The 12,908-nt window shown below is 54.4% G+C and overlaps 1 pseudogene; it reads left to right on the top strand.

Annotated features, from left to right (window-relative positions):
- The window catches only part of LOC139033549 (melanoma-associated antigen 1-like), a 149,894-nt pseudogene extending 136,986 nt beyond the window's left edge, over nt 1–12,908 (top strand).

Raw genomic sequence — 12,908 nt, 5'->3', positions numbered from 1 at the left:
CCACGAGCTGACAGCCAGTGCTGTCAAATAAGAGCTGAACAAATAAGAGCTGTGGCTACAGCGATGGAGCTGAGAGTGACCCTTACTGCTCACTGGCCTGCTGGGTGCAAAGACCACTTGGAAAAGGTCTCCCCAGACATTTAGAACCACATGCATACTCATGTCTTTCTCTGTAACATGATAGGAGGTTGATAGCACAGGACCTCTGCGGAACCCAGGCAGCAGGGAGGGGCGGGCAGGGTCTAGACACATGGAATCAGTGCCCAGGAGGAACTGAGGCCAGTATTCTGGCAGGATGTTCCATGATGATGAGCTCGAGGAGTTGGAGAAGTTCTACGTGGGGCAGCCGCGCTTCCTACTGCTGTTCTATGTGCTGTACAACACGCTGGTGCCCCACTCCATGATGGTGTGGTTGTCATCACCCTCAACCACATGGTCTCCACCTCCATGATCACCCTCGTGCTGCCCATCCTCATCTTCCTCTGAGCCATGCTGTCCATCCCCCAACCCAGCAGGCACTTCTGGATGGTGGCCATCATCTACACGGCGGTAGGCTTCCCTCCAGTGGACCTGCCTGACCCCCACTTCACATGAATAAATAGTTAGAGGGATCGTCTTAGGTGAGCACATGATTATAACCAGCAGTTGTTGGCGCTGAGAACTCTAGTTGTCTTTTCACATCTCACACCTCACACAACATAGGAGCTAATATCATTCTGTACAACAGGAATAAGGAACAGCCTTTATGAGATCAAATAATTGGCCCAAAGTGGGCTTCCATGGTGGCTCAGATGGTAAAGAATCTGCCTGCAATGCACGAGACACAGGTTTGATCCCTGGCTCGGGAAGATAGCCTAGAGAAGGAAACGGCTACCCACTCCAATATTCTTGCCTGGAGAATCCCATGGACAGAGGAGACTGGAGGGCTACAGTCCGTGGGGTTGCAGAGTCAGACACAACTGAGTGACTAACACTTTCACTTTCACTTTCCCCAGCTGGTGAGTGGTGGGGGAGGCTCTCTGAGGTCTGGTGTCTGCCCTGTGATATTGACCAGCAAGACAGTAAGTGTGAGGCAGACACAAGCATGGTGCCAGGGCCAGTGCATGGTCAGTGAGTGGACATTGGGTCAAACAATACAGCAAGCACTTGAAACACAGTTGGATGTAATTAACCCTGATGATATAGACATTGGAGGGGTGTTTCAACGTCAGTCTCTACAAACATCTCCACGTTTACACCCTGAGCTGGCAAGGGTTTGTTTCATTTGCTTTTATTTCTTCTTGAGGAGAACTTCCAGTGAGCAATAAAATGCTGAGAAGAAAGAGAGCAGAATAAAGTGAAAACTGTCTATAGCGTCTGTGCAGTTTGCTCCCGAAGATTATGAACTAAAGCCATACTTGCAGAATAAAGATCCTCCTGTTCTCATTGGTCCTAATGACCTCATTTAATAGCTAATATTTGTATAAGTGTCTAATTGAATCAGCACAAACTAGCCCTTGCATACATGCTAAGTCACTTCAGTCATGTCTGACTCTTTGCAAACTCATGTACTGTACCCCTCCAGGCCTCTCTGTCCATGGCATTCTCTAGGCAAGAATACTGAAGTAGGTTGCCAATCCCTTCTCCAGGGGACGTTCCTGAACCAGGGATCAAACCCACGTCTCTTATATCTCCTGCATTGGCAGACAGGTTCTTTACCACTAGCACCACCTGCGAAGACCACCCTGGGATGAAGGCACCCTGAGTATCCGACGTTTGTGGAATTGCCTGAAGGGTGTGTGTTTCTTATCACTGGATTCACCAAGTCATGCCCGAGTTGAAAGCAGATCATTGGGGAGCTAGAATTTGGGGTCTCCTCTCCAGCCTGACCTTGGCCCACACCCTTCTAGAAGCATTGTTTTTCTCATGGTTTTTTGCTCTGAAACTACTGGTTTAGTGAGAGACTGTCCAATCCATGGGCCTGGGGATGCCAGGCTGTGCTTCCAGAGAGGCCACTTCTGAGAAAGCCATGGCTGCATTGCTCTGGGAAGACAGGTCTGCAGGGTAAACTTCTTGGGATCTGTACCTCCTGTCATCCTGCTGAGCACCTTCAGGGTTTCTCATCTCAGCCACTGTGAAACATAAACTGAACTTGTGATATGCCACGCAACTCTACATGTTAGAGATTGTCACACAGCATGCTTTGCATGTATTGATGTGCCTGTGGTCAGAATCTCACTTTCCTTCTCTTGCTTTAACTGTGTCTCCTTGTATTGATATAACATATCTTGCATTCATTTTATCAAGTAGTATCTTTGTTAGTTCCTTTTCAGAACAAGCTTAGCCTAAGTTAAGGCACACACATGCCACATCCAGCACAGTGGTTGAGAAAGACCTGAAACGGGAGTGAGCACATAATGAAAAGACAGACGCGTATAATCTGGCAATCGGGGAGTCAGGGGCCCCTCTTACTCTCCATGACAGGAAGACAAAATGGCTCCTTTCAGCCCACACTCTTATTGGCAGAAGTCACATGAGATCATTAGGGATTAGCTATCTTGGGGAGTTTGATTAGCGAAGGCTCTGCTGTTATTGCTTTCAAAAATCACTTTCCAATAGGATGATTCATTTTTATATCCATTGCACTTCTAAGCACACTAGCTCATGGTATGTAATTCCAGGCACACAAATGAGTCCAACCAGACAGGCAGTGAGGTCAAATCGGAAGGTTCTCAGGTATATGCTCACCCTGTAGAAGGAAGCCAAGGTGCACTCAAGAAGTGGTTTGTCCTTCATGTAGCCCAAGGTCACCATCCAAGGTCACAGGACCCCCCTCCCAAGTTTCAGGGAGGCAGACTGGCAGCAGATGGGAGTGAAAACAGGCTGGTGCCTCAAGGCTGAATCTGAGCTCTGAGACCGAGGGCCATGCTCACCTGGACACGATCTTGAATTGTGAACCATGAAGAAGAGGAGCAGAGGCTGGGCAGACAGCCAGAATGGAGGCACATGGACGGAAGAAGCTGAGCTCCAGAGCCCAGGATGATGACCGACTCCAGGGAGGAGGGTGGAAGGGGGAAGAGCGGGGCTACTCGGATTCTACCAGGGCCCAGCAGGACCAGGGTTCCTGTCACTCTCCCCACAGCCCAGGCCCTCGGGTCTTGTTAAAACTTTTACACAAGTGAAGATGAAAGCACACAGAGCTCAGTATCAGGATCCAAGTCTCACAGGTGGAGAGTAACTAAATCAGGGGACAAACCAGCCCCTCATTTCTGTTATGCTTCAGGGGAGAAGTCATGAACTTGTGCAGAGTCTGTGTCAGAGCAGGGGCCTCTGCCCCCAGCAGAGTGTCTTGAGGCCGGAGGTGGGGGAGGGGGGCCAGAGCTGTGGGGAGGGCAGCAGAGGCTGGAATGATGGGGTCTCTGGTGGGTCCTGCATTTCCACTCACCCCACACTGGGCATCTGTCCCATCAGACCGTGCCGTTTTATGTGCCCATCAGGTAGTTCTTCTATGACCTCATCCACCCTGACTACAGCACCGTCACCAACATGTATGTGCTTATGCTTCTGGTGGACCCCGTGGACTTCATCATCATTGTCTTTGGCTTCTGGACCTTCGGGGTAGTTGGGGGACTGAGGCCACCACACCCCAGGGATGAGTGATGCTGTCCTGCACGGGCTCTAGGCACTTGGGCTTCAGTAGCTGTGGCTCATGGGCTCTAGTGAAAGTCACTCAGTCTTGTCCAACTCTTTGCGACCCCATGGGCTATACAGTCCATGGAATTCTCCAGGCCAGAATACTGGAGTTGGGTAGCCTTTCCCTTCTCCAGGGGATCTTCCCAAACCAGGGATCGAACCCATGTCTCCTGCATTGCAGGCAGATTCTTTATTGGCTGAGCCACAAGGGAAGTCCAAGAATACTGGAGTGGGTAGCCAATCCATTTTCCCATGGGCTCTAGGGCAATAGTTGCAGCACACCAGCTTAGCTCCATGGCATGTGAGATCTTCCTGGATCAGGGATCAAACCCATATCTCCTGCATTGGCAGGTGGATTCTTTACCACTGAGCTACCTGGGAAGACCAAGACTGTTTTTGTTTTTTAAAGCACTTTTCCAAGGACACAAAAATCGAGAGATGGTACAGCGATTTTCCATTTACTTCCTGGCTCCAAACAGATATAGCATCATCTATTACTAAGACCCCCACCAGACCAATACATTCATTATAACTGAGGAACTTACACTGATATGTCATAATCACCCAGAGATTAGAGTTTGCACTAGGATTCCCTCTTGGCATTGTATATTCTATTAGTTTGGACAATTGTAAATGAAAGTCTAGATATGCCAAAGTTTATCCTTACACTAGATCAACCTAGATAGCATATTAAAAAGCAGAGACATTACTTTGTCAACAAAAGTCCGTCTAGTCAAGGCTATGTTTTTTTCCAGTGGTCATGTATGGATGTGAGAGTTGGACTGTGAAGAAAGCTGAGCGCTGAAAAATTGATGCTTTTGAACTGTGGTGTTGGAGAAGACTCTTGAGAGTCCCTTGGACTGCAAGGAGATCCAGCCAGTCCATCCTAAAGGAGATCAGTCCTGGGTGTTCATTGGAAGGACTGATGCTGAAGCTGAAACTCCAATACTTTGGCCACCTCATGTGAAGAGTTGACTCATTGGAAAAGACCCTGAATCTGGGAGGAATTGGGGGCAGGAGGAGAAGGGGACAACAGAGGATGAGATGGCTGGATGGCATCACCGACTCGATGGACATGAGTTTGAGTAAACTCCGGGAGTTTGTGATGGACAGGGAGGCCTGGTGTGCTGCGATTCATGGGGTCACAAAGAGTCGGACACGACTGAGCAACTGAACTGAACTGAACTGATCTTTACACTGACTCAAGGACATCTGGTTTACATCTATGTTTTGGCAATAATAAGTAAAGTCACTAATAGCATTCATGTGTACATAAGTTCTCAAGTCTTTTGGGTGAAGACCCATATGGTTACTGGGTCATACAGTAAGAGCATGTTTAGTTTTATAAGAAACTGCCAAGCTATCTTCCAACATGCCTGTGCCATTTTGTATTCTCACCAACAATGAATGGGAGTTCTCAATGGTACAAATACTCAACAGAGTGTGGTGTTGTCCCAGGAACAGAGTTTGGCCATTCTAATAGGTGTATAGATATTCTGTGTGTGTGCCTGGGTGTGTGACATCATCAAGTGACTTCTCAGGTTGACTGATCACTAGGGATCAAGCTGGGAAATGCACAGCCAGACTAAAGCATTTTAGAGTCCTATCCGAACCATCAGGAGGCAGCTTTGGGCACATTATGTGAGCAGGTTCATGTGTTCTGGACATAATTCCTATTCTGACTACTTTCCAGAAGGAAAAGCTGAAAATGAAATTGAAGATAGTAGCTAAAACAGCACTTTAGGATCAGAAATGTTTCATTGGAAATGAAACTCAGAGTGTTGCACACCTTGAAAGACTGGTTTTGAAGGAATGAGGTGGAGAGGAGACCCTCCAGTTCCAGGCTGTGCAGGGGAGATTTGGAATGAGGTTCCACACCCAAGGAAACATGCACTTGGGAGAGGAGGCGGTAGGTCCAAAGAAGAAACTTTCCCCAGACCTTCAGTAGGTCCCCCGGGAGGACCCTCTTTCACAGAGCCTTGTGGAGGGGATTTGGATCAGGATAGTCCACCTGGAGGTCTTTATGCTCCTCCCCCTGGCTGTTTCCACAGCCCAGAGCATTTGCCCTGCCCTGGGCCAGGACTGTGACCATCACCCTTGCTCAGTCTAGACAAGTTATGCCATATGCATTTACGTGTGATTCCCCATAAAAGATTTTCAGGGAGAAAAGAAAAACTTCATCAATCAGTGAACATGAGGTTCAGAAGATATGTACTGGTTATGAACCTTTACAATTTTGGGGAAGGTACATCTCTGACCCTCAGATAGCTATATCCACTGACCAAGCTTTTTACAGACAGGTCACATCAAATGGGAACTCACACCAATGCTTTCACCTTGTATGAGGCCCATTTTACAGCTGGAGAAATCCAGACTTTGAGTGTCCATGATTTCATTGGGTTATCAGTAGCAGGATACTTATTCAAAGTGAGCTTCATGTGGGTGCAAAGTCCCATCCCCCCAGGGGCCTGACCTGTCTCCCTGACAGTCAAGGGGAATCCAGCTGTCCTCCCACCTGATGCCTCAGGTCACATAATGGAGAAAACACAGGGAAGCCAGGCATCACTGCCCATGAGAGACTGACACAGGATTTTGCCCACATGGCCTCCCCAGCCCCATCGGGTCACCATCCCTCCTGAAATGGACACGAGGGCCATGGAGGAGGGCAGGGTGTAGGAAGGGGGGTGTGAGCATGTAGAAGGCTCCTGGATGTGAGGGCCAGAGGCACAGCCCACTGAAGATGGCTGTTCTGTTCAGGCTACAGCCCTGCTCTCTCATTCCATTGCCCCCTCTCCTCCCTTCTCTTGCAGCTTCTGGTGATTCCAACCTCTCCTGCAGGCTCACTGCCCTGAGCAGACTGGATGTCAGGCAGGGGGGAGCCTGTCTTTAAAGCACCGTGATCATGGGGCTGATGGACTCTCATGGCATCCACAGGGGGGTGAGTATCTGTGTCCTTCAGGGCCACGTGGACACACCTCCATCTGGGTACTGCCGCATACAGGACATGCTCCCTCCATATACCTGGTATGTCCATATATAAGTATATAAGCACATGTAATCTGTAGGCTTTTTACATATATATCGGACATACACCACACCGACATGTGAAATGTATTCCTCTCTATGAATGAGGATTGAACAGTGAAAATCATGGCACTCCAGTAGCTAATGTTATCTAATCATCAGAACAATGGTTCCCCTAACTCACCTGCTGCTATTCGCCCTCTTCAGCTAAAACATCTTTTCTACAAAAGGTTTCTGAAATCTGGTGGTTGGTGAGGGGCCCCCATGAGAAGATGTGTGGTTCCCTGTGCTCCCCCACTGTCATGGGGAGCGCCCATGCTGCAGCGCCCCATCAAGCATCTGTGTTGGGACTTCAGCCTTCTCTAAATGGTCAAGGAGGCCCCTCCAGTGAGGACAAGGGAGTTCAGTAACCCCAGAACAGAGGATCCCATGGAATGCAACTTCACACCTACTGGGATTCCTGAGGACCTTGGGCTGGCCTGACAGACTAAGCCCCCCACCTGGCACCCTCAGTGAACTCAGGGAATCAGAGGCTTGGTCTGTGGACTAGTGTCCTGTGGACAGAGGGAGGGGCCCACATCCTGAAGAGACTCGAGCTGAGGACCAGAGGAGTCTGAGGGTCCCCGGGGGATGCATGTGCGGCCCTCCTGACAGCCCTGGGAGACCATGGGGTTTGGCGTCCAGATGGGACGTCACTGATCTCACTGGGAGGGGAGGAGTGAAGGCCTGGGTCACAGAGCTCGCGTTCAGGTCAGCAGAGTGAAGGAGCCCAGCCGTGCTAGGAGTCAAGGTAGACCACTGAGGGGGGCTCTGGGGCCCCAGAACATACAGGTCGTCGCTGCTTTTAGCCCTGGGAAACCACAACATGCTTGTGGGAATGAGCCCCTCAATCTCGGTTCCCCTCTCGGGTGTCCTGGCTCGAGACTGCCTGGGTCTCTAAAGGAAGCAAAATCAGGTGGGCAGAGGGCAGTGCCCAGACTAGCTGAGTTTCAAGGCAAAGAGCACAGGGAAGGCTGAGTGACTCCCAGGACATCATCTCAGCCCATGGCATCCTAAGCCACGAAGAAGTCCTTGGCTTGGTCCCCTGATGTAATGTCCACAGCCTCCTCCTGGGGCCTCAAGGCAGTGAGGCCCTTCTGTGAGGGTCTGGTCTCTGCTGAGGACTTTGGCATCCCAGGATCTGCCAAGGCTCAGGATGAGGACCCAGAGGGAGAACACTGGTGACCCCACAGTTCCACAGCTCTGCTGCCAGCCCTGGGCCTCCCTGGCGGCGGGATGAGCACTTCACAGGGTGTCCTGACTTCCACATCAGGGTCTCAGAGTGACTGGGGACCTGGGATAATGGGTGGGATCTCACGTGGGCAGAAGGGAGGGTGCAGGTCCTCCGAGAAGTCAAAGGGACTACACTGATAGAGGACTCAGGGGACCCTGGACCCCAATCTGAGGGGACCCCATAGACCACTGCCCCTACCTTCGGCCCAGGGAGGTCTCGGTGTGGAATTAATGCCCTAGGCCAGTCCTCACTTTCTGACATCTGGGTCTCAGAGAGACTGCGGGCCTTGTGAGGGAGACGGGGCCAGGTTTGGGGAGAGGAGAGAATCCCAGGTCCTGCCTGGAGACAAGGGAATGTCCTGAGGAGACCCCTAGGGAAGACTGATGGGACATCAGAGGTTCCCACCCTGTCGTCTGCCCTGGGAGACCCTGCGGTGAGAAGAGCACACTAGGCCTGTCCTGACTCCCTGACATCCGGGTCTCAGAGAGACTGGGGCCCTGGTGTGAGGAGCCGGGCCTCAGGTGGGGAGAGGACGGAGCCCAGGTCCTAGTGGGAGTCAAGGTGAGGACCCTGAGGGAGGTCTGAGGCTAGACCCCAGAACACAGGGCACCCTGGTAGTCCCCGGGCAGGACGACCTCGTGCAGCATTTCCTGACATCCGGGTCTCAGAGAGACCGGGGCCCTGGTGTGAGGAGCCTGCCCTCAGGTGTGAGAGGATGGAGCTCAGGTCCGAGTGGGAGTCAAGGTGAGGACCCTGAGGGAGGTCTGAGGCTAGACCCCAGAACACAGAGCACCCTGGTAGTCCCCGGGCAGGACGACCTCGTGCAGCATTTCCTGACATCCGGGTCTCAGAGAGACCGGGGCCCTGGTGTGAGGAGCCTGCCCTCAGATGTGAGAGGATGGAGCTCAGGTCCGAGTGGGAGTCAAGGTGAGGACCCTGAGGGAGGTCTGAGGCTAGACCCCAGAACACAGGGCACCCTGGTAGTCCCCGGGCAGGACGACCTCGTGCAGCATTTCCTGACATCCGGGTCTCAGAGAGACCGGGGCCCTGGTGTGAGGAGCCTGCCCTCAGGTGTGAGAGGACGGAGCTCAGGTCCGAGTGGGAGTCAAGGTGAGGACCCTGAGGGAGGTCTGAGGCTAGACCCCAGAACACAGGGCACCCTGGTAGTCCCCGGGCAGGACGACCTCGTGCAGCATTTCCTGACATCCGGGTCTCAGAGAGACCGGGGCCCTGGTGTGAGGAGCCTGCCCTCAGGTGTGAGAGGATGGAGCTCAGGTCCGAGTGGGAGTCAAGGTGAGGACCCTGAGGGAGGTCTGAGGCTAGACCCCAGAACACAGAGCACCCTGGTAGTCCCCGGGCAGGACGACCTCGTGCAGCATTTCCTGACATCCGGGTCTCAGAGAGACCGGGGCCCTGGTGTGAGGAGCCTGCCCTCAGGTGTGAGAGGACGGAGCTCAGGTCCGAGTGGGAGTCAAGGTGAGGACCCTGAGGGAGGTCTGAGGCTAGACCCCAGAACACAGGGCACCCTGGTAGTCCCCGGGCAGGACGACCTCGTGCAGCATTTCCTGACATCCGGGTCTCAGAGAGACCGGGGCCCTGGTGTGAGGAGCCTGCCCTCAGGTGTGAGAGGATGGAGCTCAGGTCCGAGTGGGAGTCAAGGTGAGGACCCTGAGGGAGGTCTGAGGCTAGACCCCAGAACACAGAGCACCCTGGTAGTCCCCGGGCAGGACGACCTCGTGCAGCATTTCCTGACATCCGGGTCTCAGAGAGACCGGGGCCCTGGTGTGAGGAGCCTGCCCTCAGATGTGAGAGGATGGAGCTCAGGTCCGAGTGGGAGTCAAGGTGAGGACCCTGAGGGAGGTCTGAGGCTAGACCCCAGAACACAGGGCACCCTGGTAGTCCCCGGGCAGGACGACCTCGTGCAGCATTTCCTGACATCCGGGTCTCAGAGAGACCGGGGCCCTGGTGTGAGGAGCCTGCCCTCAGGTGTGAGAGGATGGAGCTCAGGTCCGAGTGGGAGTCAAGGTGAGGACCCTGAGGGAGGTCTGAGGCTAGACCCCAGAACACAGAGCACCCTGGTAGTCCCCGGGCAGGGCGACCTCGTGCAGCATTTCCTGACATCCGGGTCTCAGAGAGACCGGGGCCCTGGTGTGAGGAGCCGGGCCTCAGGTGTGAGAGGACGGAGCTCAGGTCCGAGTGGGAGTCAAGGTGAGGACCCTGAGGGAGGTCTGAGGCTAGACCCCAGAACACAGGGCACCCTGGTAGTCCCCGGGCAGGACGACCTCGTGCAGCATTTCCTGACATCCGGGTCTCAGAGAGACCGGGGCCCTGGTGTGAGGAGCCGGGCCTCAGGTGTGAGAGGATGGAGCTCAGGTCCGAGTGGGAGTCAAGGTGAGGACCCTGAGGGAGGTCTGAGGCTAGACCCCAGAACACAGGGCACCCTGGTAGTCCCCGGGCAGGACGACCTCGTGCAGCATTTCCTGACATCCGGGTCTCAGAGAGACCGGGGCCCTGGTGTGAGGAGCCTGCCCTCAGATGTGAGAGGATGGAGCTCAGGTCCGAGTGGGAGTCAAGGTGAGGACCCTGAGGGAGGTCTGAGGCTAGACCCCAGAACACAGGGCACCCTGGTAGTCCCCGGGCAGGACGACCTCGTGCAGCATTTCCTGACATCCGGGTCTCAGAGAGACCGGGGCCCTGGTGTGAGGAGCCGGGCCTCAGGTGTGAGAGGATGGAGCTCAGGTCCGAGTGGGAGTCAAGGTGAGGACCCTGAGGGAGGTCTGAGGCTAGACCCCAGAACACAGGGCACCCTGGTAGTCCCCGGGCAGGACGACCTCGTGCAGCATTTCCTGACATCCGGGTCTCAGAGAGACTGCGGACCTTGTGAGAGAGGGCGGGTGGGGTGGGGTCGGTGGTGAGGGGAGTCCCAAAATTGCAGACGGAAGACTCCCCGGACCTGCCTGAGAGTTCAGGCTCCATGTTGAGGAAGGGTTGAGGCTCTTAGATGCCAGGGCAGAGAGGCCATCCTGGCCCTTATGGTGGTTCTTGGAGGCCCCAGAGTGGGGTGAGCAGTTTATTCACCTCTGGCTTAGGGCCCCCATGAGGTGAGTGTTAGGTTGGAGGGTGGAGGCTTCAGATCCGCAGAGGATGGACTCCCGAGACCCCGAGGCAGGACTGAGAGACCCCCACCGCTGTGGTCAGTGTTAGGAGGCCAGGCGGGACGTGAGGAGGAGGTGATGACTGAGCATCTCCCCAGGCTAGAACCCGTGGGAGGCCCTGGATAGGTGTGGCCACATGTGGGGCCCCTAGGTGCTTTCTGTACAGAGTCAGGTCTTGTTTTTAGTTACCCTGCAGGTCCCCAAAGGGGAGGGTCCAGGCTGTGCCAGGGGAAAGGGGGTACTACAAGGGAACCCCAACGGCATCACCCACCCCACAACTGGGAGGACCTCACAGAGTCCACCCCTCCCACTGTAACAGAAGGCGGAAGTCTGTGCCACAGTCTTCTCCTGAGGTGCCCCTCCATTTCTCTCACAGGGCTCCAGGAACCAGGACACGAAGGTGGAGGGCTGAGGCCCGAGTCCCCAGGTCAGAGAGCAGAGGAGGTCCAGGCAGTGCCAGGAGTCAAGGTGAGTTGGTTCCCCTGTGTGTGCACCAGGGACTCCCCATCCCAGAACAGAGGGGGCCTCAAAAGGCCCTAATCACCCCACCATGTCAGCCCCGCAACCTCAAGCACTCTTGGCTGCACACCTCACATCCTCCTTCAGATAGCCATGGGTCAGGATGCTGAGGAGGAGCTCCTCTATGAGGCCTGAGAGCACCCTTGAAGAGGACACCTGTAAGTGGCCTGAGTCAGACCGCCCAGGGTGGGTTTCTCAGCCGAGGCTGCTCACAACTCCCTTTCCTGCATACCTGGGGTCCCCATCTGTCCCCCTGCCTCACTTCTGCCTGCTGTTTGACCCCAGTCATCATGCCTGGGATGCATGAGCTCCGCCAGCCTGAGAGAGTCTTTCATGATCCAAGAAAGGATGATGGTCTGATGGAGGCACAGTTCATTTGGGATGAGGAGGAGGAGGAGGTGGAGGAGGTGGAGGTGGAGGTGGAGGACATGGAGGAGGAGGAGGAGGCGGTGGAGGAAGGAGATGCAGCTTCCTTCTCCTCCTCTCTCCTGGTCCGAGGCACCCTGGAGGAGGTGGCTGCTGCTGCAACAGCCAGTCTCCTCCAGAGTCCTCTGGGTGTCTGCCCCTCTCCCACTGCCATGGCTGCCACTCTTGGGAGCCAATCTGAAGACCATCCATGGCCTCAGCAGGCAAGATGAAGTGCCAAGCACCTAATGCGACCAGGAAAATGCCAGATCCTGGCTCTGAGATGCACTTCGGGTGAAGAAGAATGAGCTGGTGCAATTCCTGCTCAGCAGGTGTCTTGCCAAGGAGCCAATCGCAGAGGCAGACATGCTGAATAGTGCCCTCAAAGATTACCAGGACCATTTCCTGGTGGTCCTCGGTCAAACCTCACAGTACCTGCAGCTGATCTTTGGTTTGGAGGTGAAGGAGGTGGACCCCAGTGAGCCCACCTATATCCTCGTCCCCACTCTGGGCCTCACCCTCAATGAGATGCTGAGGGATGGGCAGGGGTTGCCCAAGGCCGGCCTCCTGGTGGTGATCCTGTGCCTAATTGCTGTGGAGGATGTCGTGTCCCTGAGGAGGAGATCTGGGCAGCAATCAGCAGGATGGGGGTGTGTCCCGGTAGGGACACTTCATCTATGGGGAGCCCAGGGAGCTGCTGACCCAAGTGTGGGTGCAGGAGGGGTACCTGGTGTATCAGCTGGTGCCTGACAGTGACCCTGCTCGCTACGAGCTCCTGTGGGGTCCCCAGGCCTATGCGGAGACCAGCAGGTTTAAAGTCCTGGAGTATTTGGACAGAGTCAGTTGAAGGGGTCCCAGCT

This window comes from Odocoileus virginianus, unplaced genomic scaffold, assembly GCF_023699985.2.
Source record: "Odocoileus virginianus isolate 20LAN1187 ecotype Illinois unplaced genomic scaffold, Ovbor_1.2 Unplaced_Scaffold_16, whole genome shotgun sequence".
Taxonomy (NCBI): Eukaryota; Metazoa; Chordata; class Mammalia; order Artiodactyla; family Cervidae; genus Odocoileus; species Odocoileus virginianus.
The sequence above is the reverse complement of the archived record's forward strand: the minus strand, read 5'-3'. Positions and strand labels throughout refer to the sequence as shown.